The following is a 5,221-nucleotide window of genomic DNA, read 5'->3' on the forward strand; positions in this document are numbered from 1 at the left end:
ACTCAGTCTTCAAGACTTTGGGAATTGGGCAACCTAGGCCAACCTCCATGAGACTTCAAATGGCGGACCGGTCGATGAAGAGGCCTCTAGGTATAATCGATGATGTGCTTGTCCGGGTGGACAAATTCATATTGCCGGCCGACTTTGTCATATTGGATTGTGAAGTGGATTTCGAAGTGCCTATCATTCTTGGAAGACCTTTCCTAGCTACGGGGAAGGCATTGGTTGATGTGGAAGCAGGGGAGTTAACATTCCGTGTGGGAGATGAGAAGGTAGTATTTCATGTGTGCAAGTCAATGAGGCAACCCAATAGTACGGAGGTGTGTTCATTTGTGGACATTGTCACGGCGGTGATAGTGGATGACACAAGTGCCTTGATTAATGTTGAAGATCCTCTTGAAGCCGTGCTTCTTAACATGGATGCCAATGATGATGCCGGTAGAGTGGGGTGCGTGAATGCATTGCATGGAATGGGTTCATATTCATATGAGCCTAGGAAACTATCTTTGGATCTTGAAAATCGCAAAACTCCGCCAACCAAGCCATCAATTGAGGAGCCACCGGTGTTGGAGTTGAAACCACTTCCTCCACACCTCAGGTATGAATTCTTGGGCTCTAATTCTACTCTTCCAGTTATTCTTTCTTCTTTCCTTACTAACTTGCAGGTTGAGGCCACTGTGGAGGTGCTCCAAAAGCAAAAAAGGGCAATAGGATGGACTTTGGCGGACATCAGGGGGATAAGCCCCGTATTTTGCATGCATAAGATCATCTTGGAGGAGGAGCACGACCATCTCTTGAACATCAAAAGAGACTCAACGAGGTGATGCAAGAAGTGATAAAGAAAGAGGTTATCAAGTGGCTTGACGTCGGTGTGGTTTACCCGATCTCAGACAGTTCATGGACCTCTCCGGTCCAATGTGTGCCAAAGAAGGGTGGAATGACGGTAGTGACCAATGCCAACAATGAGTTGATTCCCACTCGGACAGTTACGGGTTGGAGAGTATGTATGGACTATAGAAAGCTGAACAAGGTGACAAGAAAAGATCATTTCCCACTACCATTCTTGGACCAAATGCTTGTTCGTCTTACGGGCCGGGCCTGTTATTGTTTTCTAGATGGCTACTCGGGGTATAATCAAATTCTCATTGCCCCAAAGGATCAGGAGAAGACAACCTTTACATGTCCTTATGGCACGTTCGCTTTCTCGAGAATGCCATTCGGACTATGTAATGCCCCAGCGACCTTTCAAAGATGTATGATGGCAATTTTCACCGACATGGTGGAGGATATCTTGGAGGTATTCATGGACGACTTCAGTGTGGTGGGAGATTCATTTGAAGAATGTTTGGTGAACTTGGATAGGGTTTTGGCAAGATGTGAAGAAACCAACCTTGTGCTCAACTGGGAGAAATATCACTTTATGGTGCAAGAGGGAATTGTATTGGGTCACAAAATCTCAAGGCAAGGAATTGAAGTTGATAAGGCAAAAATAGAGGTTATCTCAAGACTCCCTCCCCCTACTTCTGTCAAAGGGGTGAGGAGTTTTCTTGGTCATGCCGGGTTCTACCGGCGATTCATTAAAGATTTTTCAAAAATTGTGAACCCGCTTTGCAAGTTGTTAGAGAAGGATGTCAAGTTTATTTTTGATGAGAAGTGCATGGAGTCTTTTGAGCTACTGAAACACAAGTTGACAACAACCCCTATAATCACTGCACCTAATTGGGATTTGCCTTTTGAACTTATGTGCGATGCGAGTGATGTAGCGGTTGGGGCGGTGCTAGGCCAAAGAATCAACAAAATGTTCCATCCTGTGTATTATGCTAGCAAGACTATGAATGAGGCCTAGAGAAATTACACAGTGACAGAAAAGGAGCTATTGAATATTGTGTTCGCAATGGAGAAATTTAGACCTTACCTTATGGGGGCAAAGGTGATCATACACACGGACCATGCAGCCCTTCGGTACTGGATGACTAAGAAGGATTCGAAAGCAAGATTGATGAGATGGGTGCTACTCCTTCAGGAATTTGATTTAGAGATTGTGGATAGAAAGGGAAGCGAGAATCAAGTTGCCGACCAGTTTGTCCCGATTAGATGAAGATGGAGACNAATGAGCATATTGGAGGCTTGTCACTCTTCTCCCTATGGTGGTCATCACGGGGGGGGGGGGGGGGGGGGGTGAGGACAGCCTCAAAAGTTTTGAGTTGCGGCTTCTATTGGCCCACGTTGTTCAAGGATGCTAGTGAATTGGTGAAGAGATGTGATGCATGTCAAAGAGCCGGCGGTATTTCCAAGAATGATGAGATGCCCCTCAATACAATTCTTGAGGTGGATATTTTTGATGTTTTGGGCATCGATTTCATGGGTCCGTTCGTGAGCTCCTGTGGTAATACTTACATTCTCGTGGTGGTGGACTATGTTTCAAAATGGGTGGAAGCCGTGGCTCTTCCCAACAATGAAGCCCGAAGTGTCGTAGCATTTTTGAAAAAGAGTATCTTTACAAGATTTGGTACTCCTCGAGCTATTATTAGTGATGGGGTGTCCCATTTTTGCAACAAGGCTTTTGATTCATTGCTTGCTAAGTATGGAGTTAATCACAAAGTGACCACCCCCTATCATCCACAAGCTAGTGGACAAGTGGAAGTCTCAAATCGGGAGATAAAGAGTATTCTGTCCAAAACGGCGAATGCTAATAGGACCGATTGGTCAAAGAAATTGGATGATGCTCTTTGGGCTTATCGGACGGCTTACAAGACTCCAATTGGTATGTCTCCGTATCGGTTGGTGTTTGGTAAAGCTTGCCATCCTCCAGCGGAACTTGAACACAAGGCTATGTGGGCATTGAGGAAGTTGAACTTGGAATGGGATGTTGCAGCAAATCTCTGAGTGGAGCAATTGAATGAGCTTGATGAGTTTAGATTTCATGCTTACTCCAGCTCGTCTTTGTACAAGGACAAGATGAAGTACCTCCATGACAAGTATGCTAGGGGTAACGAATTCAAGGTGGGTGACATGGTTCTTCTATTCAACTCCCGGTTGAGGTTATTCCCGGGAAAGCTCAGGTCTAGGTGGAGTGGTCCATTTGAAGTTGTTGGGGTGACCCCATTTGGTGCTATTGATCTAAAGAACAAAAATGGTGAAGTTTTCCGAGTCAATGGGCATCGTGTGAAGCATTACTTGGGGAAAATTGATGACAGCCACGTGGTGGCACTCCTTCATTTGAAGTGATATTGTGGTAAAATGCGTCGTGCCGCGACGTTAAATCAGACGCTTCTTGGGAGGCAACCCATGTCTTTTTCTTTCTTTTTATTTTTCCGTTGTAGATTAGGATTTTTCAACTCATGGTTTGTGAGATGTTGCAGGGTTGATGTTGAACCAGTGCAGGGCAAAAGTAGCAAAAATCTTAAGGTCTCTGAAGTTTTCCTACGCGGCCGCGCACCAAAATAGTGCGGTCCGCGCAGGCTGGTGAAATGGAAGCTGAGTCTCTGAAGTTTTCTGCGCGGTCCGCGTGGCATTTTTGTGCGGTCCGCGCGTGAGAAGCCCAAAATGCATACTCTCTGAAGTTTCCCACGCGGCCGCGCATCAAAACAGTGCGGTTCGCGTGGGTTGTTCAGGCAATTAAGGGTGCTGGAAATCCAGCACGGTCCGCGGCCATTTCTGCGCGGCCGCGCTGGTGGGTAAGTAATGGGTCCCACAATGTTTTCTATAAATAGAGACCCTAGGCTTCATTTTAACCTTGTCGCCAATTTTCTACCTGAGCTCTCAATTTTTCACTGTGCATCAAAACAACAACTTGCTTCAAGTTGTTAAATCGTTCACAACCCCTGGTAACATTACTCACTAATCTCATTCATAGTTTAGTTTAGTTTATTTTATTTTGCTTCCTGTTAGTATAACTTCTTATTTTCTTCTTTCTCTCTTAGTTTTACCTGTTAGGGCAGATTTTGTGTGTTTATGTGAAACAATGGGCATGATTTCTTGATTAGTAACTGAGTAGGGACAACTAGGACCCATAATTTGAGCAAATAAATTGGACTTAAATGAAAATCCCCGTACTCAGTTCATTGGTTGCCCTACGCGGCCGCGCGTCATTTCTGCGCGGTCCGCGCCAGTCTAGCGCGGCCGCTGTCCAAAACAGTGCGGACCGCGTCGGTGAGATTCAGAGAGTGGTGTCTCTGGAACATCTTAAGCGCGGTCCGCGCTCCAGTTTTACGCGGTCCGCGCTACCCAGCGCGTCCGCGTGGCTCTTTTGCGCGGTCCGCGCCCCTTCTATTCTGCACCCCTGTTTTTAACCCATGCTTTCAACTGTACCATCCAATTCACTGCATATGCTTCAACTAACAATGTTAGACTTTTCTTTGCAGATCATGGTAAAGCAACGAGGAGGAAAAGAACAACAACCCGGGAGGGGTGGCTCCTCCCGAGGGGGAAAAGGGAAGCGGGTTGTTAAACTCACTCCCCAGACTCGGGAGAATATAAAAAAGACCCGCAAGATAATACGGGAAGCTGATAGAGCTACCTCCCACACTTCGGGGAGTGAGTATGCCCTATCCCGGAGTATTACTTCTGAATCTGCTCCAACTCACATGTCTCTCTCGCTCAAATTGCATGACTCTCCCTCAGCTTCACCTACCTCCAAGGGACCAACTGATAAAAGCCTCAAGAAACCGGTGAATGTAGTTTTGGACTCGTCTGATAAGTCCGAAGATAGAAGTGAGGCACAATACTCCACCTCCCCCACAGCTTCATTATCTGGGGAGAGTGCAGGATTTGGCGAGGGGGGTGAGCCCCAAGTTGGTGGTGTTGAGAGAACAAGAAAACCGGAAGCATGGGCTGATAGATTTGTAAGTGAAATAGCCTTCCACAGATTTTGAGAGTGGTGGCCCAAAAGAAAATTGATTCCGGAGAGGCAATTTATTGATTCTGATCTTCTTCCTCTAAACCCACATGTGCAAGCACAATTCCGTACTAGAGAGGGTTGGGGGTTCTTCAAGGAACCTTGCATAGTCGCAAATGAACATATGGTGAAAGAATTTTACTGTAATGTTTATCATGTGGTGAAATATTCAAAGGTGACACAAGTGAGGGACAAAGTGGTGATGTTTGATGGGAAGTCTCTGAACGAATTTTTGGGGTTCAATGAAGAGGACGAAACCCAATACTTAGAAAAGCTGGCAATGAAAGAAGAGGTTCGCCCGTGGTTGGCCCAGCACTTGGCAGC

Source organism: Nicotiana attenuata, unplaced genomic scaffold (genome assembly GCF_001879085.1).
Source record: "Nicotiana attenuata strain UT unplaced genomic scaffold, NIATTr2, whole genome shotgun sequence".
Lineage (NCBI taxonomy): Eukaryota > Viridiplantae > Streptophyta > Magnoliopsida > Solanales > Solanaceae > Nicotiana > Nicotiana attenuata.